This window comes from Carcharhinus amblyrhynchos, chromosome 5 (assembly GCF_965287045.1).
Source record: "Carcharhinus amblyrhynchos chromosome 5, sCarAmb.v2.hapA, whole genome shotgun sequence".
Taxonomy (NCBI): Eukaryota; Metazoa; Chordata; class Chondrichthyes; order Carcharhiniformes; family Carcharhinidae; genus Carcharhinus; species Carcharhinus amblyrhynchos.
In genome coordinates this window covers 50,271,429-50,298,332 of record NC_137328.1, presented here as the reverse complement: position 1 = coordinate 50,298,332, position 26,904 = coordinate 50,271,429, and the positions used below count along the sequence as shown (strand labels likewise).

General features: G+C 40.4%; 1 protein-coding gene across 1 annotated transcript in view; it reads left to right on the top strand.

Annotated features, from left to right (window-relative positions):
- The first annotated feature begins 15,623 nt into the window (after positions 1-15,623).
- syk (spleen tyrosine kinase) overlaps positions 15,624-26,904 on the top strand; it is a 145,965-nt gene continuing 134,684 nt past the window's right edge. The window contains exon 1 of the mRNA XM_080189669.1: positions 15,624-15,669. The gene's annotated coding sequence lies outside the window, so the exon portion shown is untranslated. The remainder of the gene's footprint in view (positions 15,670-26,904) is intronic.

Sequence of the window (26,904 nt, the reverse complement as noted above, 5' to 3'; positions counted from 1 at the left end):
CACTTAGGCACCAGTTCAGATACACTGAGGGAGATTTCAGTATGGTCAATGCACCTAACTAGCACACTTTTGGGAGGAAACAGATCACCCAGAGGAAACCTACACAGACACAGGGAGAATGTGAAATCTCCACAGAGACATTGACCCAAGCCGGGAATCAAACCCAGGTCCTTGGCATTGTGAGGCAGCAGTGCTAATCACTGTGCCACCATGCCACAATCTGTATTGTGCAGAAGAAATGTTTCACCAAATAGTTAGAACAGCAGCATTGTCAGAAATATCAAAACAATCAGATTTCATGTGCAGAACTGCAGCTTTATTCTGATGGAGTTCTGTGTTAATTTTTTTCCTTTTTCTCTGTTTCCCCAGTTGGGCCTTTTCACGTCACTTGTCAGCCATGCCTGAGAAGGTAGGCAGGCCGCTGTCAGTGCCGCTGCCAATCTCACTCTGAAACCCGGCACAGTGTGAAAATCATTCTCTCTGTGAGTTTTTCCTGCTCCCTATGAAGAGCAGCCGTCACCACTTCACACTTCTCTACAAGCTTTGGTTTTAAAAAACTTAGCAACTTAATGTAAGAATCAACTTTCGGGCTTTTGATTTCAGAAGATAAAATGCTTGGATATTTACAAACCAAAGCCAATCCAAAAAGTCAACAAATAAGGTGGTATATAAACCTCTGTCGATTGCAAAGAAGCACTGACATGTAAAGCCCTAGCTTTTCTAGAAATGGCTGTTTGCTTGGTCCACGTTAGTCCAAGGTGCAGTGAGGGGAATGCGTCCAATGATCCAGGGTTGGTTTTGAACAGTTAACAAGATGTTTTTTGCGCTGTCACACCCTCACCTTTCTAGTGAGGTAGTACTGGCATCATGGTAGTGTCACTGGACCAATAACTCAGAGACTTAGGGTAATGCTCTGGAGACCTGTGTTCAAATCACACCACAGCAGGTAATGAAATTTATAATCAATTTAAAAATCTGGAATTAAATGTCTAATGATGATTAAAAGTCTAATGATAACCATATAACCATTGTTGTAAAAGTTCGGTTCCCCTTTAGTACATAGAACATAGAACATTACAGCGCAGTACAGGCCCGTCGGCCCTCGATGTTGCACCGACCAGTGGAACCGATCTAATAACCCTCTAACCTAAACTATTCCAGTGTTATCCATATGCCTATCCAATGACCATTTGAACGCCCTTAAAGTTGGCGAGTCCACAACTGCTGCAGGCAGGGCATTCCACGCCCTTACTATCCTCACTACCCTTGAGTGGTTACATATGAATCCAGACCCACCTCTAGCCAGGCAATTGAAGGGCAATAAATGCTGACACAACCAAAAAGAAATAAGAAATATCATTGGATATGCACCCATGATTTCCTGCAAATGCCACTTGGAATGTAAAATTAGCATATTTACCCAGTAGAGTTTTGGCTTTTGTGCCAGCAAATAGCGTAATGACAATTGCACAAAATGAAGCCTGCAGCATAGATATGTGCGTAATTAAAGGTACAGAGCTGTAACTTCCAAATTCCCTAGCATCAGATTTGTGGGGTATGCTAAAGATGCATTGGGGAATCCCAGTCAGAATTTCCCAGATACGGGTTTGCATGGCAATTGCCCAAAAGTGCAATCTTCACCTGGGCAAAAGCCCTGTGCTAGGAACCATCCAAAAATCCAATTAAATTGTAAACTTCGAATGGTTCCAGCACAAATTAGTGCCCAGAGAAAGTTAGAAGGTATAAAACCTCTTCTAACTTCTGAGCAACTATTGTAAAGACCCAGACTGATGTCCCCAAGAACTTCTCCCCATTCCCTATTAACCATAGTATTCCTGTATTCCTCCCCTTTCCCCCACCCTGACCCATGGGATTCCTCCCACTAGACCTGATCAGACACCCACCCTTGACCTGACCCTCCCATTTCCTCATGACCCACATCCCCTTTTCATCCTCACCCACTGACGTCCAACACCATTCCTGAGGACACTACCCCCTCACCATCTCCCACGGTTTGACCATCCCCAATTTCCAACCTCCCCTACCCCTCAAGGTCCATTCCTCATCACCTCCATCCACTTCCCTCCTGCACCCTCACTGAGGATTCCCACCCCTCCCCCCCAGCATTGATTGCCACTCCAAGGAAGTTACAGCCCAAAATGTCGACACATGAAGGCAAATAAAGCCTGAAAAGCCAGAGGCTCAACCCAGTATAAGGGTCACATGGGCCTGTCTGTATCTCTGATGTTGGCATTGACAAAGATTGAGAAGATCTAAGGAGGTTTACATAACCCACAGATGAGCACCTATACTTATAGAGCCATCATAAATGTTAACATTTCCTGAATCTAATTGTGTAATTTTTATGCTGCAATAGTTTCAACAAAATTGGTAAGATTCCAATTGGCCCACAAGACCCTTTGCGTAACTGTAATTTGATGCTTTTCCTCCTCTACCAGAGCTGAACTCAGCTTCATGTTGTTGTCCTTATGTTAAAGTTCTTTTTGGTATTTGTAAAACTCCCTCCATTAATGTGTGGGAGAATCTGCCTTGATGCTTGTGTAATAAGACATACCATCAGCTCTCAGTTATATAGCTGTAGCCTCCTATAACAGAGCTTTAGTTTTAAATGAAGTTCATGTATTGGAACGTTTTCCCCAACAGTGAAGTCTTCTGTTTATGAGGCTCACTAATGCATGGTTTATAGGAACATATACTTCAAGTGTAACACTTGAAAAGGTCAGTGCTATCTATCTGTTTGGTCCCAGTACAATAAAGTTTGAAGCTTATTTATTAGTCACAAGTAAGCTTATGTTCACACTGCAATGAAGTTACTGTGAAAATTCTCTGGTCACACACTCCAGCACCTGTTCAAGTACATGCGAACAAATTTATCACAACCAATTCATCTAAGCTGCACATCTTTGGCCTGTGGGAGGAAACCAGAGCACCCAGAGGAAACCCACGCAGACAGGGGGAGAACATGCAAACTCTACACAAACAGTGACCAAACCAGGAATTGAACCTAGATCCCTGGCGCTGTGAAGCAGCAGTGTTAACCCACTGTGCTACCATGCCCTTTATCAATTACTAGCAAATATCAGCTTTATTTCTCACTATTTCCAATATGTTTAACTGTCCATTCTGAAGAATCTTCAGATTAATGCTAAATGTGAATGAGTAGCCCAGTTTCCCCCTACAGTCTAAAGATGTGCAGGTTAGGTGGATTGGCCATGCTAAATTGTCCCTGATTGTCAGGGAGATTGGCAGGGTAAATATGTGAGGTTACAGGAATAGACCCGAGGTGGGATTGTTGTTGGTGCAGGCTTGATAGGCTGAATGGCCTCCTTCTATACTGTAGCATTTCTATGATTCTATGAAATATGAAGGTTTCAATTTGATGCACAGTTATACCTGTGTACCTAAAGTAGTTCAGTTTGGTTACATTCAAACTTCCTAACTTGGTCAGACCTCAAATCTATAAGTTAGCTCTAAAAAACATATACATTGAAGTCTCTGAAGGTTGCCTATGACTATAGAAACGACAATAGCAAACTTGCCATTTTAAGATGTGCTAAAAGCAGAGAAAGTAAGTGTCAAGCAAAGAAACCACGCGGCCAACAGATATCAGAATATTCACAGGCATAATGAAACTCATATTGTTTACAAAAAGAAAGTAACATATCAGAGGTGGAAAACCCTAAACATTCGAATGTAAATTCTGATTGAAACTCCAGATTGTAAGAAAAATAAATAAATCAAACTTTCCTTCATAATGAAAACACTGTCCCTTCATAGCTTCGAGCATCATCTAGAATTAGTGTCACCGTTCAGAAATAAAGATGTCACTCATTTAAACCAGAGATGATGAGAATTTATTTTCTTTCAGAGAGTTGTGAGCGTCTGGAATTCCTGTTCTCAAAAGGCAATGGAATATTATTAAGGCAGAGACACACAGATTTTTGATTAGCAAGGGGGTGAAAAGTTATCAGGGTAGACAGTAATGTGGGGTTGAAGTTCAATCAGACCAACCATGGCTCTTATTCAATAGTGGACAAGGCTGGGGAGGCCATGTGTCCTACTTCTTGCTCCTAATTCAAAGATTCATACATATGCAAGATCCTCACCAGTAATATTCCTCATGGGCCAATTTTTCTTTGACATTCTGCCTTAGTACTGGTCAGGCACATTGCTTCCAAAATACTCTTCATCTGATAAAATCTCTAGGTTCATTACAATGATAGCTTGGGCAATTAAGAAGTCCTCAATCTACTACTGGCACAGATTGGAACCTCTCATCCACCTCCACTGACAGGCCTGCCGCCAAAGGCTTGATTGCTGGCATTCTGGAGAATAGCAGTTTGAAGATTGAGATCTTTAAAAATGGTAAGCCCCTTACCTTGCTAATCTTTGTCTGCTTATTACTTGGAAATGGGTGTCCATGGAAGTTGCCGCATTATATTTGAGGCTTTTGCACAGTGGAAGACCATCAATCGATCAAAATGCATTATTGCATTATATATTCATGAACATCACCAGCCGAAGCTCGTAAATCCTTTGTCCATGATGCACTGTCCTTTTAAGTCTCAAAATATATTTTATCGTTGCTCTAACAACAAACACATGCGTTGATATGTTTGAAGGCTTTGAAAAATGAATTCAATAGAGTTGAGAAGTTCAAGATATTTACACAAAGAAGCGTTCTCTTCTATGCTATCACTCAAACAGTGCTCAAGCCAGCTCTTCACTGCCAGTGACTCAGTTACCATGGTGAATAACAGTGATGAGGGGGCAACCTTGTGTGGTATCTTCACGAAGCAGGTCCACTCCATGTCATGAGTAAAGTGCTGTCCTCGGTAAGAGTATAAAATGTCAGTCCATTAAATGGATAATTCCCGAAACAGAATCTGTGATGAGTGGACATTGCATTCTATCAAGCACTCTTTCAGTATTCAGAAAATTATGTGTTATATTTTGGAATTGTTCCTGCTGTTTCTGTTGATTCAGATTGATTGTGAAACCCAGCTAAAGAAAAAAGCAGGGACGTTGCCTAAGTTGTTCTTAATTATTGCACTTATTAATTTTCCCCGGGCTCATTGGCAGTCTGCCCAGCTCTTCTTTCATTCTCAGCCAAAGGGACAACAAAGGATGATATTCATGTCTTTCGTTAGGCCTGTCTTGGCACCTTGGACTGGATGGGTTCAACAGGGAGTTGAATAGAAGATGGAATGATTCATTTAAGAACCTTGAAAAGGAACGGCGGATGTGGTAGTCAAACTAACCAATCCAATGCACCTAGAGATGTTATCAGGTGAAGGGTATTTTAGAGGCACTGTGCCTAACCAGTAGGCAAACAAGAAAAGATTGCCCCATCAAGAGCATTATTGATGAGGGACTTGGGTGATGCACATGTAACCAAATAAAGGGAAATGTGTTTTTGTTATGAAGGAATGTTTGATTTATTTATTTAGTGTTTGAGTAGGAATCCACATTTAAGTGTTCAGGAGTAATAATTGAAGAGGGCCAAGGTGGTTTCATTGAGAAGGTACAGTGCCTCACAGTGCCACTTTTTGGCTCACATGTCTAACTATGCAAGTTGCATCTCCCAACCCAATGATTTCTTGAGCCAAATGTCCCTACACCATAACCTCTAAATTCTGACTCTGTTAATCTATTAATTTATTGATTTGCCATTCTATTAACTTACTGGTTTATTAATATGAAAGTCAGGCTAATTTGGTATATCAATGCAATAAAATTAGTACATTCACATCCACCATTGGGAGGCTCGGTGACTCAGAGGTTAGCATTGCTGCCTCACAGCGCCAGGGTCCTGCATTCAATTCCAGCCTTGGTTGACTGTCTGTCGTGTGTAGAGTTTGCATGTTTTCCCCGTGTCTGCGTGGATTTCCTCCAGGTGCTCCTGTTTCCTCCCAGTCCATAGATGTGCAGGGTAGATGGATTGACCATGCTAAATTGCCCCTTAATGTTCAAACATGTGTAGATTAAGGGAATTAACAGGATAAATATGTGGGGTTATGAATAGGGCCTGGAATCATCTGTCAGAAAGTCAGTGCAGAGTTGACTGGGTGTATGGCCTCCTTCTGCACTGTAGTGATTCTATGAATGAAACATTCTAGGCCAGCAATTATACTAATTTCCTATTTGTATGTGTCCACATTTTTAATAATATATTCTTTCATGTAACTGGGGCATTGTTGGTGAGACCAGCATTTATTGCCCAGCTCTAATTGCCCTTGATAAGATTGTGGTGAGTCACCTTGTTTAAAAAAAAATGTTCCTTTCTCAGAGTTACAAAGCAAATGCACAGAGTGGACCATGCAAGCCCTTAATCCATCTCCTTACTTGCTCCAAAATACAATTCAAATTGAATCCAGTTCACGAGACACATACTAAATCCAAATAGACAAAACAGATATTACACCTGATCTCATGCTTGATCTGACAGTTTGATCTTAGCCAAAAGGCTGAGAAGTGCCATCGTCTTGAACCACAGCAGTTCACTGTCCTTTGAGGGAGGGAATTCCAGGATTTTGACCCAGCAACATTGAAAGAACGGCAATACTTCTCCAAATCAGAGTAGTGTGTTGACTGCATGTGTGTTGACAGGATGATGTGTTAGTTGTTGCAATTTTAGAAATGTCTTTTTTTTCATAATTAGCCATTTTAAGATTTTTCCTATTAAACCTTCAGGTGGAATTTTGCCATGGAATGATCCATTGACTTTGGGCGGGATTTTCTGGACTTGAGGGGAGCGCAGTTGGAAAATTCCGCCCTATGACTTTGGGATGCACTACCTTAATAGAGTCTGCTAATAGTTGCAGAGTCTAGCCAATGGATGACACTTAGGACTACATGTCTGAAATGTTTCTATGAACTTGGATGATATATTAATTTAAATATCAACTGAATTTCCTCTTTATAGTAAGTTCATGTTTAAAACATTAATTATATATATAAAATAATCAATCCAATGCTCAATACTTGAATTCTGTAGAAAACTCACTGTAAGTATCTGCTGAATTTCTTTCCCCTATAGGTGGTGCTATGATGGCTGGTGTCAAAGTTATTAATGTGTGATGAATTAAGCTGATACTTGAAAATTAGAAGCAGCTACAAAGACCACCAACTTTCCACAGATCACTGCTATCCAAGAAAGGAAAGAGAGATAAAACAGATAATTATAGACCAGTTAGGCCGATATCACCATGGGACAGCACAGTTGTTAGCACTGCTGCCTCACAGTGCCAAGGACCCAGGTTCAATTCTGGCCTTGGGTGACTGTCTGTATGAAGTCTGCATGTTCTCCCCAAGTCTTCATGAGTTTTTTACTGGGTGCTCAGGTTTCCTCTCACAATCCAGAGATGTGCAGGTTAGGTTGATTGGCCATGCTAAATTACCCCTCAGTGTCAGGGGATTTGTGGGGTAAATTCATAGAGTTACAAGGATAGAGTGCAGGAGGTTTTGGTGTCGGTGCCGGGTCACTGGCTAAATGGTCTATTCTGCACTGTTGGGGTTGTATCAGTTTTCAGGAACAGGCTGGAATCCATTAATAACAAGGTAGTAATAGGGCACTGAAAAAATTATAACATGACAAGGAATGTGAAAGGAAAATTGTGTTTGACAAATCTATTGGAGAGTTTTGATGATATAGCTAGCAGGATAGATAAATGGAAACTAGTGAAGGTAGAATATTTGGATTTTCCAAAGGCCTTCAATAGGTGTCCCACAAAAGATTGTTACACAAGGTGAGGGCTCAATGGGTTGTAAGTAATATATTAACACAAATATCGAATTTTTTAAATGACAGAAACCAGAAGGTATGAAAACGATTGATTACTTACAGGTTGGCAGGCTGTTACATAGTGTGGTGTCACAAGGATAGGTGCTGGGATCTCCACTATTTACAAACTATATTAATTACATGAATGAAGAACTGAGTGTGTTGTGTCCAGATTTGCTGATGAAAAAGTAAGCTAAATGGCGAACACAGAATCTGCAAATATAGATAGGTTAAGTGGGTAGCAAGAACAGAGCAGAGGAGTGTTTATGGGGAAATGTGAAGTTATTTATTTTGTAAGGACAACTAGAAAAACTGAATATTTTTAAAATATTGGGCAATATTCAGAGAAAATAAAACACAAAGAGGCAGCATGCAAGCAATTGGAAAAGCAAATGGAATGCTGGACTCTATTGCAAGGGAATTGGAGCACAAAAGTAAATATGTCTTGTTGCAATTGTACCAAAGGAATGACACTGTTGTCCCAGGGGCAATACAATGAAGATTCTTGAAATTGATTGCTGAGACGACAGATTATCCTCTTGGGAAGATGGAGGAAATGTGAACCATTTTGTACTTTTTGAACTTCTAAAAAATATAAATTTTTATATTTATATAAATATAAATTCTAAAAATTTATATTTTGTGTGTTATGGATTCCTTTTGCCACATTTTGTATGTTGCATGAGTTTCTGTTAAATGAAAATTTAATTCTAAGTGTATGCTTAGGACATATGGCCTTGGTGACTTGAGTCAAATTGAAGTCATGCTGTAATACATGCTGATGGGGTACTGTGAATAGAAAAAGGCAAGTAGGAACAGATGTTCCAAACGGTTACTAGTTGTGATCAAAAGATATGCTTTGAAATGTAGATCAATGCACTTTAGAGATATAAATACATGAGTGTATGGGTTATTAAGTCCAATAAATGGCTATATAGGAAAGATTTGACGATTTAAGTTTTGAGGGTATCATCTTCATTGATCCATTACTATTGACAAATGGAATAATATTAAATCAAGACAGTAATATTAGAACACAGCCAAGACCCCTGGATGCTGAGGATAAAAGAACTCACTTGAAGACCCACTTTTCACAGATTTGGAGACATAGGGAGAGAAGGGAACAAAAGTCATGAGCTGTCTGCAGCCACTGGGGCTAGTGGGAAGCAAGAAACATTTAAACCTTAGGATATTGACCACCTTAATTTGTTAACTAGAATGTTTGTTACTTAATAAATTATGCAGATATCTCCATATTAAATGTATCCATGTCAGACAGTTAATGTCTGGCCTTGAAACGCATGCAGAGAGATTAAGCACATGGGGTCTATACACCTTGGAGTTTAGAAGACTCAGAGGTGATTGCATTTTGGCATGAGATTCTGATAGGGTTTGATAGGGTAAATGCTGAGAGACAATTTCGGCTGACTGGAGAATCTAGAATGGAGGGTCATAGACTCAGGATAAGCAGTCAGCCAAGATGCTAAGATGAGGAGATATTTCTTCACTCACAAGGACTGTGAAATTTTGGAATTCTCTGACCTAGAGGATTCAAAATAATTCCTCAGAGGCCGGTGACCCTTCACCAGATTCCATTTATTTACAAACTCTAGTCCACTCCTAGAATGTTTCAAGTACAAGATCAGAATCAGGAGTGCCAATGGACCTAACACTCCCATTTTTATATGCAATGTGAGGCTCCCTGTTTGGGCAGGCAATTACAACCTCTATCAGGGAGCTCATGCTCCAAGAGGCCAACATCATGGGCCCATTGAAATCATTACAGACTGTTCAGTTTTTGATTATGTTCAAGACTGAGATTGACAGATTTTTGAACTTTAAAGGTTTTAGTATCAAGGAATATGAGAATCATATGGGTGATCGAGGTCAAAGATCAGCCATGATCTTACTGAATGTTGCTGCCTGCTCAGGTGGTTCTACAGCCTATTCCTGCTCCTATTTATTTTGATCTTATTGCTTTGTCAAATGGATGCTGCTCACTGTGATTGCTTGTGACATCGTTGCCCTATTCTGGGACTTTGCAGGTATTGCAAAATATTTTCATTCGTACTTAGAGACTCTTTCATCACATTTTGCATTGACCTTGAAAGCATTTGTTTCAGGACAATTACTGAGCTTGGATGTGATAACTGTACAATGAAATCCCGCCTTATTAAAACAGGCCTGAGAGGCTGAATGGCCTACTCATGTTTCTATATGCAGGTGAAAGAGCTGCAGGAGGAAGCTGTAAATAAAGCCAAGCAGTATCAGTTTACTGCAGTACTAACCATCAAGCAGCAGCTGCAGATCCAGGTTCACATACAGAGTCTTTCCAGGAGTGTTATCTCAGAAGACAGCACTTCAATATAAAACTTTATTTGTTGCTGCAGCTAGATCAGCAATACAAGTCTATAACACCAATGACACTCACTTTGCGAGGAAAAGGGAGCATGGCTCTCAGGTTTTATTACACAGGCCCACTCTACAGAGCCGTCTACGATTTCAGCCAGATCAGTCAATTTGCTGTGCATTCTTCTTTAAGGCAAATCACCAGTTCCTATTTGTTGGGGTAGCAAAAGGTGGTTCGGGAAAGGCCACACTATAAGGCCTTTTAACAGAGGCAGACCGAGGGCCCGGGAACTGCAGAACACCCTCGACCTGCGTAACTGTGTGCCAATCTGAGAAATAACGGCACACAGTAATTTTTGAGGCATGTATATAGATTTAAGTTTCAAAATGTTATGACTGTGATTTGTATAGAACTGTAAAAAGTTTTAATTCTGCACTGTTTGCAATTCAAAGACATGTAGATTTGCAATGGTTTATTTGAGATTTTTATGAATAAAGTATATTTTTGGAAAAAAAAATTGTACAATTTGACAATGCTCCCATACAGACAATTGTGAGGACCATCAATCTTTTCCAACTACCTGTGGGTTATTTAGGCTATTCATTACTTGAATATGGTATTACGCGCAACTCCCCATAGTTTTTGGCTCAAAAGATTTCCTTTCCCTCAATGCATAGTCCATTTTTAATGACAATGTGGCTGCATGTGAATTCACAACATGCCAGGGACTTTCATGATGCTTTTATCATTCATTTGTTAAATGTCTTTGTTCTATGTCAACAGCAATGACAAAGACTAAGATGGTTATTTACAGACTAACAAACATGAACATATGAATTAGGAGTAGGAGTAGGATATTCGCTCCCTCTAGACTGCTCCATCATTTGATAAAGTCATGGCTGATCTAATTGTGGCCTCAACTCTACTTTCCTGCCTATGCATCTTTCACCTATATCTTTGTCTCTCCCTTGTTAATAAAGGGTTTATCTAACTCAGCTTAAAAATATTCAATGGCCCTCCTGCCTCCACCAGGCTCTGGGCCAGAGAATTCCACAGACTAATGATTCTCCGAGAGTAAAACCTCCTCCTCATCACTGCCTTAAATTAAAAACCCTTCATTTTAAACTTCGTCCCCATGCTCCAGTCTCTCCCAAGGGGAAACAACCTCTCAGCATTCACTCTGACAAGTCTCCTCACAATCTTATGTGTTTAATAAAATCACCTCTCATTATTCTAAATTCTAATGGATACACACCCCACTTGTTTAATCTTTCCTCATAAGATAATCCCTTCATCTCAGGAATCAATCAAGTGAATCTTCTCTAAACTGCTTCCAATGCATCATTTATTGGATAAAGAGACCAACACTGCACACAATACTCCAGATAAAGTCTCACAAATATACAGCTGTAACAAAACTTTCCTACTTTTATATTCTATTCTCCTTGCAATGAACGGCAACAGTGCATTTGCCTATACTTGCATACTAACATTTTGTGATTCATGCATCAGGACTCCCTGATCCCTTTTTATCATATAGTTCTGCAGCCTGTCTCCATTTAAATAATATAATGCATTTCTACGCTTCCTGCCAAACTGGACAATTTCACATGTTCCCATATTGTTCTCCATCTGCCATTTTTCCCATTCATTTTTCCTATATCCATTTGCAGACTCCTTATGTCCACTTCACAAAATACTCTCCTAACTAGCTTTGTGTCATCAGCACATTTAACTTGTTTTGGGCTGTTGGGCTGCACCAATGGGTCCAATGCTTCTTCGAACTGTCACATTGGTTATTCGGGTAAGAGAGGACAGTCATATTTCTACATGCTGAAAAAGGGTGTTGTTTTTTCATCTTATATCTAGTTAAGATCTCTTCAGCAACGAGGTATTGTCTTCTGAAAGTATCTGGCCTTTGCAAACCTACCACGTGGCAAATATATGAAATTCATGGCAGTTAAATCAAATTACATATTTCCAAAGTACAGAACAGGTAATTTGGCCCAACTAGTTTAAGCTTTGATGAAGGGTTATCTGGACTCAAAACATCAGCTCTTTTCTCTCCTTACAGATGCTATCAGGCCAGCTGAGATTTTCCAGCATTTTCTCTTTTGGTTTTTGTTGGGGTTTATATTTCACACAAGTTTTCAACAGCTTTAATTATCTCATCCTACCCTTTCCCAATATTGCTTTTTCTTTGTGTATGCATCAAACCTTCTCTCAATTGTGTGAATGCTATCACTGCTTTGGACTACTGCTTCCACTTGCCCTACATCCAGTTCTTGATCTTCCAGTGGCTATCTTATAATCGTATCACCTTCTTCTGGACTCAGTCACAAATGGAAACAATTTCTGTATATCAAGCATGTTCATAAATTGAAATATCGTTATTAGGTTTTCTCTTTAGAGTCTCCTATAAATGGAAAAGCTTTCCAGCCTGCTCAATCTTTCCTGAAAATTACATCTGCTCAATTCTGGTTGTAAGCTTTTATCAGCACGTTCAACAGTATTTGATACAATCGTAGAGTTATTATAGAATCCCCACAGTGCAGAAGGAGGCCTGACCACAATCTCATTCAGACCCTATTCCCATAGCCCTTCATATTTACCCCGCTAACCCCTCTGACACTAAGGTCAATTTAGCATGGTCAACCAACCTAACCCGCGCATCTTTGGACTGTGGGAGGAAACTGGAGCATGTGGAGGAAACATGGGGAGAATGTGCAAGCTTCACATAAACAGTTATCCAAGGCTGAATTTGCATCCAGGTCCCTGGCACTGTGAGGCGGCAGTGCTAACCACTGTGCCACCGTGCTGCCCCTAACTATGCTTTCAATATCAATTTCAATATCCTTTATAAAATCTGGAGACCTGAACCACATTAAAGTTTTATATTTTACTTTTGTTAAAGAGCAGGCCACTTGCCAATGTGGCGATCAATATGTGCTGAGAAATGGACGCATCTTTGGAATTATTGGGGTGAGTCTCTCTGGGTGTTAGTGTAACACATGCAGGTGAGAAAGCATTTTATAGAATCATGGAATCCTTAAAGTGCAGAAGGAGGTCATTTGGCCCATCAAGCCTGCATTGACAACAATCCCACCCTGGTCCTATCCCCGTAACCCCACATATTTACCTTGATGGTCCCCCTAACACTAAGCGGTGATTTACTGTGGCCAACCCACAAAACCCACACATTTTTGGACTGCAGGAGTAAACTGGAGCACCCGGAGGAAACACATGCAGACATGGGGAGAACGTACAAATGGATGGACCGAGAGCAGAAAGGTAGTGTATGTAATCTGTTGGAGGGGCATGTGGGGAGGAACTGTAACTGACCAACTTGCAGGAAGCAGATGAAACAAAACACATTGCAAAACTTGGGAAGTAGTTATGCAGCATTTAAAGGGTTCGAGGGTGGGCCATAATCATTTTTAGAAAGGTGGTAGTGGTTTACTGTTTGTAATATATACAAATGATTTGGAGGAAAATGTGACTGGTTTGATTAGTAAGTTTGTGGACAACACAAAGCTTGGTGGCTTTGCGGATAGTGATGAGGACCATCAGAGGATACAGAAGGATATATGTTGTTGGAAGCTTGGGCGCAGAGATGGCAGATGGAATTTAATTTGGACAGATCTGAGATAATGCATTTTGGAAGGTCCACTACAGATAGGAAATATGCAGTAAATAGCAGGACCCTTAAGAGTATTGATAGGCAAAGAGATCTGGGTGTACACGTACACAGGTCACTGAAAGTGGCAAGGCAGGTGGAGAAGATAATCACGAAGGCATACGACATGCTTGCCCTTATCAGCCAGGGCATTGAGTTTAAAAATTGACAAGTCATGTTGCAGCTTTATAGAACATTTGATAGGCCGCACTTGGGATATAGTGTTCAATTCTGGCCGCCACACTATCAGAAGGTTGTGGAGGCTTTGGAGAGGGTACAGAAAAGATTTACCAGGATGTTACCTGGTATAAAGGGCATTAGCTATGAAGAGAGGTTGGAGAAACTTGGTTTGTTCTCACTGGAACAGCAGAGGTTGAGAGGCAACCTGAAAGAAGTCTACAAGACTATGAGGGGCATGGTCAGAGTGGATAGTCAGAAACTTTTTCCCAGGGTGGAAGAGTCAATTACTAGGGGTCACAGGTTTAAGGTGCAAGGGGCAAGATTTAAAGGAGATGTATGAGGCAGATTTTTTACACAGAAAGTAATGGATGCCAGGAGCTCATCGCCAGGGGGGGTAGCTGAGGTGGATACGGTAGTGACTTTTAAGGGGCATCTTGACAAATACATGAATAGGATGGGAATAGAGGCATATGGTCTCTGGAAGGGTAGGGGGTTTTAGTTAAGTTGAGCATCATGTTCGGTGCAGGCTTGGAGGGCTGAAGGGCCTGTTCCTGAACTGTAATTTTCTTTGTTCTTTGTTCTTGGTTGAGTTTGTGACATACGGAAACATTTGGGGGATAAATAACAATTTTAAGGCCTGTAGCTTAGCAGCACTGGGGGAATGGTGGGACCTGTCAGCATTCAAAGTGACAGCAATGGAGGGTGTATGTGGTAGAAGGGTCTGGTACCATACAGGGTTAACGTGGAACTGAGTACAGTGCTGTCCGCTGCGATTTAAGAACACAGTAAGAAGTCTGACAACACCAAGTTTCAGTCCAACCAATTTATTTGTTGGGCTGAAACCTGGTGTTGTCAGATTTCTTACTGTGTTTACCCCAGTGCAACGCCAGCATCTCCACATAGACTCAGTGCGATGATAAATGTGGATGAGCTGGATGTGAAGATAACTCCTTGTTTATACCCTTTTCTGCATGCTGTTGACATATAGAAAACTTAACAACATACACATCCAGTAGCCAACACCATCCCTATAAAGAATGCTGAAGTTTAGCATCACAATAGCAATTGGAATATGTAGTGTCTTTTTTTACAAAGGATCTCAGTCTTACAATGTGGGGGACTGGATCTGACAGCACTCACAAAAGACTTTAGAATTGGTAGGACTTGAATTATGTAGTCTGAGTACACACAAGTCATGAATGTTTTATTATAGTTGAGATTCAATTCCCATACTTCACCCCCACTGCTTGTGGTGCGAGGCTGGCCAATTTGTGCAACGTTGCAACTTTAGATAGAGAAACTTGCAAGGAAACCGGCCTCCAGTTAAAGCACGTGACTATTTATTTCTACAAGTGGTTTGGGTGCTCCGCCAGATCATCAGTGCGCAGGCGCTGCTGCTTCCGGGCGGGTCTATTTGTATCGGCGGGAGTGTCGCTCCACCCCCAAACAGATACGCATGCGTAGGAGTCAGATTTCCGTGCCAGCTGTCCTAGCTATAATTGTCAAATTTGTCAAAATTCTCAAAACTACATTTGTCAAATTTCTACAAAGATGCAACACTGTGTTTACCCCAGTCCAACGCCGGAATCTCCACATTCTAGCTATATTTGGACAGACAGCCTGGGTAAGGCAATGGGCAGAAGTTACTGAGTCAATGAGGTACAAGTCTGGCATACAATTTAAGCATATGTCACTTTCAAATTTGATATCTTCAAGTGTGTTTTTGATGTGAGAAGTACTTTCCAACACATTAAGTGCGTGCACTCAATGCAACATTTCACATCAAATTGATGTGTTCAGGGCAATTTTAACTATTGCCTCCCGCCATCTCAGCACAACTCCACATAGACAATAACGTGGCCTTCTCAGAATCACAGTAAGAAGTCTCACAACACCAGGTTAGAGTCCAACCAGTTTATTTGATAGTAATCTCACAAGCTTTCGGGCACGGTGTTCTAACCTGGTGATGTGAGACTTTTTACTGTGTTTACCCCCAGTCCAACGCCGGCATCTCTACATCATGACTTCTCAGAATCACCCAGAAACTGAAATTACATCCTCTTCACGACTGTTACGAAAATAGATTTATTGAATATTATCACTCTTGCTTTGCACTAAGCAGTTAAAGTTAAATACTTAACAGACAAAGCAATCATTCAAAAAAATTCAATTCCCCACAAGCGGAAACAACACTTTAAGCTTGTTACTTTGGTGAGGGGAATCTTTCCAGAAGGGTATGATTTGTTAAAGTCAGTCTGTTGGTGACAGAGTTTGTGTATTAAACTAGTTGGATTATAACTACTATGCTTACATTTTTGGATAAACTACCCCCTGGAGTAATTGTAAAGATTGTAAATTATTAACTGGAAGCATTTTCTGACAATATTTGCTTTGTAAGTTGCTGACCTGTGAAAGTAGGAAGTTTTCGGAATAAAGTGATTCGAGGAAGTAAGAATGGGGACTGGACTTTGATGGAAAGAGGAAGTAACTGCCCTTTTTTGCAGTTCACTCTCTCGACTAACATCGAGTGTCCAAAACAGTTAAACACCCCTGAGGGATCAAAAAAATAGTCTGCGCTGTTTTCTCTGACCCTTCTCTGCAGTTAGGGTGGTTGAGTGTGTGGTGTCCTCCCCCAGCCCTGTTTATGTTGAGATTCGCATGGCCATTCTGTAATTTGTACTAATACAAAAACAAGGATCTTTTTATTTTAATATGAGCGGATCGTCCAGCGAGAGTGGCCAGTAGATTCAATCAGAAAAATTCGTACAGGTAAGCACGCTATTGAATAGATAATTGGAAATAGTGGATTTTAACACTTGTTCATTTTTAGTAATGCAACTCTGAAAGCAAGTTATTTAAAAATGAAAACGTGTTCTCTGTTTATGTTCTCCTTTCCCTGGTTTCAAAACTGTGGTTCCCAGGGCATCCGCTTAGAATGGTGTCCGTTAAGGGTTTACGAACGTAGCAATTTTAGACCCACGTTATTCCAGACATTTCTACAACGTTAGGGAAGGGGGAAGTTGCCTTGTCACAAGAGGCTTGTCCCGGATATTGTTTGCATGGCCTAGACGAACTTGTAGTTTTCTATTTAACTACGAATGAATTCTGAAGTTATTTTGTGATAAAAGGCCGTTTCGTTCGCTGGCCGCAGGGAGGGCGGTTAGATCCCGTTATCAGGAATGTTGACAATTCAGCCAGGACAAATTTCACCGCGCGTGCAAATGTTTAGACTGGAGGGAGTCAATACCATGAATGGACCATATAATTGACCCAATTCAACACTTGGAGTTTTAACCTATTTAGCGTTTAAACACATTATTTGTGTTGTTGTTACAATTTTGCAAACTGCCGGAAATCTGAAATAAAAGCAGAAAAAGGTCACCCTGTTTCACTGGAAAGGATAAATTGATCTTTATGGCGGATCCTTAGTCACCCGAAGGATCCATGACCCCCGAGGTGTAGGCCTCTTGTGAGTGCTGCTTCCTCTTTGTCCATTCCTTTAAAAGAGTGCATTAAGCAACTATTACTTTCATCCCATGACAGACTGTTTATTAAATAAATCTACGGAAAACCAGGGCGAGAGGGTTCAATTTTAGGCGCCTCGGTAACAAATGGCTCTCCTTCCAGTTGTTTCAGTGCTCATCACATATAGTAATTGGGAGTGACATTCAGAATGTAGAAAATCATCCAAAACTCTCACACAACAAAATACTGATGATGCTGGAATCTGAAACCAAAACAGAAAATGCTGGCAAGTCTCGGCAGGTCTGACAGCATCTGTGGAGAGAGAAATAGTAAATGTTTCAGGCCGGAGATTTCATCACAACACTTCATTTCAGATGCAAAAACATAACTCGTTTAAACGGAACCAGTTTGAAAATGCTTTCAGTATGCTAATGTAGACGCATCTAATGTTAAAATATTTGCGCTTTATATTTGCTGTATGATATTTAAGCTCCCCGTGTACATTTGTAAAACTTGTTGAGTGTTGATTGACTTTGTAAACGGCCCAATGTAGAAAGCATAGGCTATAGATAGGTTGTGATGTTGTGTATGCGTGTATATAGGCATATAGAGCGTTTAATTTTACTAACTTTGGATACCGAAGTAAACGGCTCATGAAAGCATAACCCATAAAGTTTTAACACGATGTACACATTTCTGGACTTCAATGTAACTGTCACAGTTTGTGCGACTTGAATCAGCATCGGCACCTTAATCTTAAAGTACTATACGTGCTTTATGTCAAGTCACTATATGTGACTTGTGCTTTCATATGACATCTGCGTGCTTCTATCGTGATTGAATACATCCAAAGTTTCTTAAAGTTGAGCAAGAATTTCATGACCATCCTCTATAAATAGCACTTTTTAAACACGCGCTGATACCGCACTGGCCCCTTGAAGCGATATGTGGAGAAAATCCGGAGATGGGACCGAAAGGGAGCTTCCCCATCCGCTCACACAAGCGCCAGGTAAAACACACACACATCCATCACACTTATACAACCTGGAGAACTCTGAAAATAATTTTCTCCAAATACTAGCTCCCTCCCTGACCTCATTCTATATGCAGCGCTCTTCTGTGCGAACTTTAGAGAAAATACAGCGTTTCTTACAACAGTAGCATCTCTTAAAACATTTCATTCGCTGCAAACAGCTTTGGGACGTCCCAAGATTGCGAAAAATATAAAAGGCAACTCTTTCTTTGGTAAATAAATCTCAGTATACCTAGGCACAAGTCTGTAATAGCAAATGAGGTGGAGATGCCGGCGTTGCACTGGGGTACACACAGTAAGAAGTCTCACAACACCAGGTTAAAGTCCAACAGATTGATTTGGTATTAGAAGCTTTCTGAGCGCTGCTCCTTCGTCAGGGAGTAGAGGAGTTGCGCTCTGAAAGCTCCTGATTCCAAATAAACCTGTTGGACTTTAATCTGCTGTTGTGAGACTTCTTACTATAATATCAAAATGTAGTTTAATTCTACAACCATTCAATTTGACACTTGTATATAGTAACTAATATCTCTTTTGCAGTCAGATTTGGGTCTCGAGCAACTTTCTATTCTTAAACAAAAATCTATCAGTTAAAGCCCAAGGACTTTACACGGCCTGACACTTTAGTGTAGTGCTGAGAGAGAGTACTGCACTGAGTTTGGATGAGAAGTTATATTGAAATGCTATCAAGTGGATTTGAAAGTCCCCATGGCATGCTGCAAAAACCATCTTTTGGCGTCTCCCATTTGACTTGGTGTCACCATAATACTGCTTGAGCACCCTTCTCAGTCTCCAGTCAGTAACTCATCTCTCATCCAATCCTCCAAGTTTCTCTCCTCACTGCATTTTTCCAAACGCTCTTACGGCTTGCTCTCCTTCTCCCTGTGGTCCCATCTCCATCGCTCATCTCACCATATTTCGTCTCTGTCTCTCTCTCTGCAACAGACGACCGGACCATTTCAGTTTCTTCACAGTTACATTATTGGATACTCCCGAAATCTTCACTGATTTTCTGTTTGCTTATTCTGATCATTCCTCGGTACGCTGCACATCCATCACAGCATTTGCATTTCATTAGTGTTTACAAATTGTTCCTCTCTTTTTGATGTTGTCCATATCTTTGCACTGTATAACAAGGCGGGCCTCACAACTGTCCTGAAGATTCTTTCTTTATGTTTTAACAATACTTTTCAATTATGTAACACTCCACTGCACTGCTTTCAATCACTCCGACCAGAGCTAATCCATTGCTCATTTTCATTTCCATACCTCCAAGTTTTGCCATTACTTAACCCAGGTACTTGAACCTGTTCACTTTCTCCAAGTCTTTACCAGGGCCCTTCACTCAGACCCTTTTCCTTGGCTGAAACTACACAGTCCATAAATTGGGCTCTTGGTCTACTGATTTCCATAGCCCTCCCTTCCTGCACTTTTGATTTGATTTAATTTATTATTGTCACATGTATTGGGAGACAATGAAAAGTATTGTTTCTTCATACCATAAATATAAAGCATACTGTTCATTGAGTACATCAGGGGAGAAGCAAAGGAAAGAGTCCAGAATATAGTGTTACAGTCACAGCTAGGTTGTAGGGACAGATAAGCTTCATATATGGCAAGTCCATTCAAAAGTCCATTAGCAGCAGGGAAGAAGCTGATCTTGAATCGGTTGGTACATGATCTCAGACTTTTGTGTCTTTTTCCTGATGAAAGAAGGTGGAAGAGAGTATGTCCAGGGTCATGGGGGTCCTTGATTATGCTGGCTGCTTTTCCAAGGCAGCAGCAAGTGTACATAGAGTCAATGGATGGTTTGCATGATGGACAGGGCTACATTCAAAACCCTTTGTAGTTTCTGGTGGTTTTGGTCAGAGCAGGAGTCATACTAAGCTGCAAAAGGAAGGTTTCTATGGTGCATCTGTAAAAATTGATGAGAGCCATAGCATTCATGTTGAATTTCCTTAGTCTCCTGAGAAAGTAAAGGTGTTGTTGGGCTTTCTTAGCATCAGGGTGGAGGGGCCAGGACAAGTTGTTGGTGATCTGGACACTGAGAAACTTGAAGCTTTCGACATTTCCACTTCATCACTATTGATGTGAACAGGGGCATGCCCTCAACTACGCTTCTTGAAGTCGATGACTATTTCCTTTGTTTTACTGGCAGTGAAGAAAAGATTATTGTCATCGCACCAGATCACCAGATTCTCTACCTCTTTTCTGTACTCAGTCTCATCATTATTTGAGGTCAACACATGACAGTGATGTCATCAGCAAACTTTAAAATGGAATTGGAGTGGAATTTGGCCACACAGTCATAAGTGTATAAGGAGTATACTAAAGGGTTGAGGACACAGCCTTGTGGGGCACTGTTGTTGAGGATGATCGTGGAGGAGGTGTTGTTTCCTATCCTTACTGATTGCGGTTTGTAGGCTAGGAAGTCTAGGATCCAGTCGCAGAGAGGGGAGCTGAGCCCTAGGCCACGGAGTTTGAAGGTGACTTTTGGAGCAAAAATTGTGTGGAAGGCTGAGCTATAACCAATAAATAGGAGTCTGATATAAGTGTCCTTGTTATCTAGGTGTTCCAGTGTCAAGTGTAGGGCCAGGGAGATGGTATCTGTGGTGGACTTGCTGCAGCAATTCAGATACTCAGCCATGTTCTCATCAACCAGACCACATAGCTCAATATCATCTACAAGTAGCATTGGCCATGGCACTTCCCTTTCTCATTTGTTCAGTTAGAACATTCATGACAATCAGGAAATGGAAGGGACACAGTGCTGATCTTTGGTGCAATCGAACTTTTTTTTTGAAACTTACTCCCCCTCCCCGCACATTTCTTCACCCAACCTGCACAAGCTCTGACACAAAAGGACAATTTAGCATGGCCAATCCACCAAACCTGCATATCTTTGGATGTGGGAGGACCCGAAGCAAACCCATTCAGATATGGGGAGCATACAAACACTGCACAGTCACCCAAGGTCAGAATCGAACTGGCTTCCCTGGTGCTGTGCCACTTTCATGTCAAACAATTGCTCTTAATTCTTTCACAGAACATGAATGTCACAGGCTAGGCCTGCAATTGTTGCCTATCCCTAATTGTCCTTGAGAAAGTATTAGTGACCCTCTTTTTTAACCACTGTAATCCATCTCCTGCAGGTACACTTATTAGGAATGGAGTTGCAGAATTTTGACAGCGTGACAGTGAAGGGACAGCAATATAGTCCCAAAATTGTATTTAACAAGTGGGAACCTAGGTTGAATTCACAGTATCAGTTTAGTAACGTTATAGAGTGATTTGGGTCTTTACCAAAGCTACTTGAATTGTAAATTTAGGTCCAGGCAGGATCCTGAATTTGGGAGAATTAAGTGAGACCCTTTGAAGGGATTCATCATACACAGATACAAAAACATAATGTGGTAGCTGCTGGAAAAATGGGTCTTCATCTTGAAATTTTAACTCTGTTTCACTCTATGGATATGTTATCTGATCTGCTCCGTGCTTCCCGCTTTTATGTTTTATTTATTATTAATGGCACAATACAATACGAAAATACATATGATTTCAAACAAGGTGATCTGTTCAACCACCTGAGCACTTTGTAAACACATCAAACCTTAATTTAAATGTTTAGAGCATGGGAATTATCTCCTTTGTACTTTCCAGAAGTTTAAATTGATTATTGTTGGCAGGAAGACTTTCACATGTCTTTTTTCAACAGGCACAGATTATTCCCTTAAACAGGATTGCTAACAGCTTTGCCTGGTTGCAATCTAGGCTGCACCTACCAAATCTAAGTTAGTAATGTGAAGTCATTCCAAATTATTGGTTTATTTTCTCAAAGATAGTTTATGAAAAAATGAAGTTATTAAATGTTAATTACTGCTGAGTTAAATTGACTGTCATAGTATTGTTGCAAGCCTTGCCTTCAGTACAGAAGTGATGCTACCCTGCTCCCAAAATGCAAAAAAGTCTCCAGAAAATTTGCATAAATTAATTAACCTGGATCATAGAAGGTTCCAGATTATAGAATCCTGGCTCTGCAGAGGAGGCTATTCAGCCCATCAAGACTGCACCAGCAATCACATCTTACCCCTCTAACTCCATGTATTTAGCCTGCTAATCTCCCTGAACTAATGGTAATTTAGCCTGGCCAACCTATCTAATCTGCACATTTTTGGACTTTGGAAGGAAACCAGAGCACCCAGAGGAAACCAACACAGACCAGGGGAGAACGGGCAAACTCCACACTGTCACCCAAGACTGGAATTGAACGAAGCATGGTGAGATTGCAGTGCTAATCACTGTGCCACCATGCCACCAGCTATCCATTTCCTTGCTACACCCAGAATGTTGGTTTATTTCTGCAGATCCTCGTGGTTGCCTTGAGAAATGTAAACTTTCACTGTCTATTTGAATGGACTATGTTGATTATTTAGATTTTTTATACACGGATTATTTCCTAAAATGGGTGCAAAATTCAAAAATGAGCACACAGGTTCACACCCAGCAACATTCTCTTTTGCATTTAATTGAATGTATCTTAAATGAAAACTATGTCCTAGAAAATTTTTCAGCTAAAGGGCAATTGATTTTCAAGTACCCTCGTCCATTAAGAAAACAATTTGCTGTTTTGGCTACAGTTGCATGATAGCATTAAAATAGAAAATAAAATTTATTTATTAGTGTCACAAGTAGGCTTATATTCACACTGCAATAAAGTTACTGTTACACTCTGGCACCAATTCCGTTACGCTGACGGAAGATATATGATGGCCAATGCACCTAACCAGCACGTCTTTTGGACTGTGGGAGGAAACCAGAGCAGCCAGAGAAAACCCACACAGACACAGGGAGAATGTGCAAACTCTGCACAAAGAGCAAGCCAAATTGGAATTGACCCTGGGACCCTGGCGATATGAGACAACAATGCTAACCATTATGCTACCGTGCTGCAAGTTCACAATGTTTGGTAACAAATTAAACTTCAAAATGAATATGTGCAGTATAAATATTCACAGGTTAGAAATTAATATACAGAATAGTCCATGCAATATTCATGAAAGAATATACTTGCAAATACAAAATAAATTTTGGTGTAGTTTCCTATTACTTTCTCCAGAATTTATTTAAATAGTAGGTTGATGAAGAATAACTAATATTTGCGTACTGAATATTGACTTCAAAAAAATTGAATTTGTTCCACTGTATCTACCCCCATGATGAACAACATTAGATTACTGCCTGAATTGCTGACTATTCCCTGCATTTTCTATTATTATTTATGTTGGATGACAGCTAGTTTGACGGATGTAAACTCTGTTCTGCAATTTGCATAGAAAATACATTTACGTGATAAAGTTGCAGGCTTCTCAGCGTTAAGAAACCATATGACCAAAACATGTTGGAATATTCAGAACTTGATGTATGTTATTCATGACCAGCAATTTCTAGTCAGCATTTCCTTCTCATTTTGATAGATTATATTAGACAAAACCTCAGTGGTACTTTGTGTAGATTCGAGAAATTTCATCCTGTGGTGTGTCACATAACTGAGAATGGAAATTAGAATGTTAAGAAATGGTGTCTAAGCTATCCATGTATAATCATTTTTGGAACTGGATTTTGGAAAGACGCATAGAACTGAGCTTTTTATTAGTGAAGGAAATGTGATCAGTTTTTGATTTAATTGTGTTTGCTGCTAGTGGAATGGGGTTTATTATTTGGATATGTTATATCAAATACATTACATCACAGAGGTTAAACAGGCAATTTTTTAAACAAAGCATCTGTTAAAACAGTCTCGCCAGTTTAGGGCTGTCTTAGAAATATTACTTTTGTTTTCTTTGTTTAATTCTAAGACCAATTAATAATTAATGATTATCGCTACTATAGTTGGGAATTAATGGCTGAATTCCCAATTGAAAATAAAAATGCAGGTGAACATTATGGTTACCAATATTACACAATGTATTAATATTCAGTTATAATTATTTGTATTTGATTTTCTGGCTATGAAACAAAATTAATTTTTTTTTACAATTCTAATAAGCAATGTTTAAGGACATGGTTAGCCAAAACTGACAGCTTGAAGTACCTTAGTAAAAGGCGTATAGCTCACCTCATGATTGCAGCTTAGAAATTGAGACAACTGTACATAGTGACACTACTGCCTCACAGCGCCAGGGACTTGGGTTCAATTCTGGCCTCTGGTGACTGTCCATGTGGAATTTATATACTCTCCCCATGTCTCTGTGGGTTTCCTCTGGATGTTCCAGCTTTCTCTCACAGTCCAAAGATGTGCGCGTTGGATTGATTAGGCGTGTTAAATTGCCCCTAGTGTCAGGAGGATTAGCAGAGTAAATAGGTGGTATCAAGGGTTTTAGGGCCTGGGTGGGATTATGGCTGGTGCAGATTTGATGGGCCTCCTTTTGCACTGTAGGGATTCTATGATTTTAGTACCAGCAAAATCAGACTTTCAATACCAATTCATAATGGATCATTAACAATCATACCATGTACATTTATACTTGCATTAATAATTATGTTCAGAAAGTAGATTTCATTATAAAAATGATATTTTACTGTGAGCGTTCAGAATTAGGACCTTTTGCACACATAGCATGCTTTTGCAACAACAGAAAAAGACTTTTAAGAAAATAATAATGAGCACAAACAAAATCTCTGGCCTTTTGTTGAAATATAAATGGAGTTGAATTTCCATCCATATTGGATACAGGATTGAGGAATTGTTCTGTGAAATTCAGCTTTTTGCTTATATTTTATTTTCCGTCTCATTGCATGATGAACGTGTGTTATTGAATATGCGTGTTAAATGTCCTAAAAAGTTAAAATTATTTTTAATTAAAAGCAATTCTGTAATCAAATAATTACATCATTTAAAAATCTAAAAATGCTAATAACAGACAAAGTTATATTTTTGATATGGTAGAATGAGTGTTTTAAAACTAGTATGTCATTAAGAGTATCCGATAATCTTAATAAAGCTTAATTAGTATTTTTGTTGAATGTACACATGGTTCTTGCATAAAGCCCTTCCTGCATATGGTACACATCTGCTAATGGTAATGAACTATGTACATAAATGATAACATGAGTTGTAGCAGATAGTCCCCAAAACTCAATTTCTTGGGGAAAATGTAGAACAAGACATACATATGGCTTTTTAGTTATGCACTTGGATTTTTCTTTATTAATGAACAAGTTAAATTTATTGCAATACAAATGGTTTAAAACAAAAAAAGTACACAAGTTCAGTGTCGGGCCTTATGATTTGCCTCTAGTTTGTCTTTCTGCTAAAGTACAAAGGAAGTTGTTAAAAGTTTGAAAATACTTCTCTGTGGCTGCTAGTCCCGGCTGGACATGTAGGTGATCTGATTGATACTGGTGATAAGGAAGTGTGTGCGGGTAATAGTCTGCATGTGCACAAAGATAGTAAGAAGTCTCACAACGCCAGGTTAAAGTTAAACCAACAGGTTTATTTGGTAGCACAAGCCACTAACTTTCGGAGTGCTGAGTGGAAGTTGTGTTCACAAACAGGGCATATACAAACACAAACTCAATTTACAAGATAATAATTGGAATGCGAATCTTTACACATAATCAAGTCTTAAAGGTACAGACAATGTGAGTGGAGAGAGGGTTAAGCACAGGTTAAAAAGATGCATATTGTTGCCAGCCAGGACAGTTAGTGAGATTTTGCAAGTCCAGGCAAGTTGTGGGGGTTACAGATAGTGTGACATGAACCTAAGATCCCGTTTGAGGCCCTCTTCATGTGTGCGAAAATTGGCTATCAGTTTTTGCTCAGCGATTCTGTGTTGTTGTGTGTCGCGAAGGCCGTCTTGGAGAACGCTTACCCAAAGATCAGAGACTAAATACCCGTGACTGCTGAAGTGTTCCCCAGCAAGAAGAGAACAATCTTGCCTGGTGATTGTCAAGCGGTGTTCATTCATCCGTTGTTGTAGTGTCTGCATCTCCCCAATGTACCATGCCTTGGGACTTGCTTTCCTGCAGCGTATCAGGTACCATGTGCGTATCATGTGCACAAAGAGCCATAGAGCTGAGATGGGTGAAACATATTGGCTTGGGGGTGGGGGGGGGGGCAGATTGTTCTCTGGTTTGGAAGGGAGGAGGGAGGCAGGTAAGATGTATCTCTGATGGGCGGGGAGGGAGGCCTGATCACTCACTGGTGGGGGGATGGGGGGGGGAGAGGGGGTGCAGGCAGGTCTGCTGCCACTCTGTGGGCAAACGGTGAGGGGACAGGGGGTCGTGATCGGTCTAGGTGGTGGGGGCGGGGGGTGGGGGTGGGTGGATAAGGGGAACAGTGATGTTTGTGGGGGCCATCGTTCCTGTTTTTCACTCCCGGGCCGCTTTTTGCCTGTGAG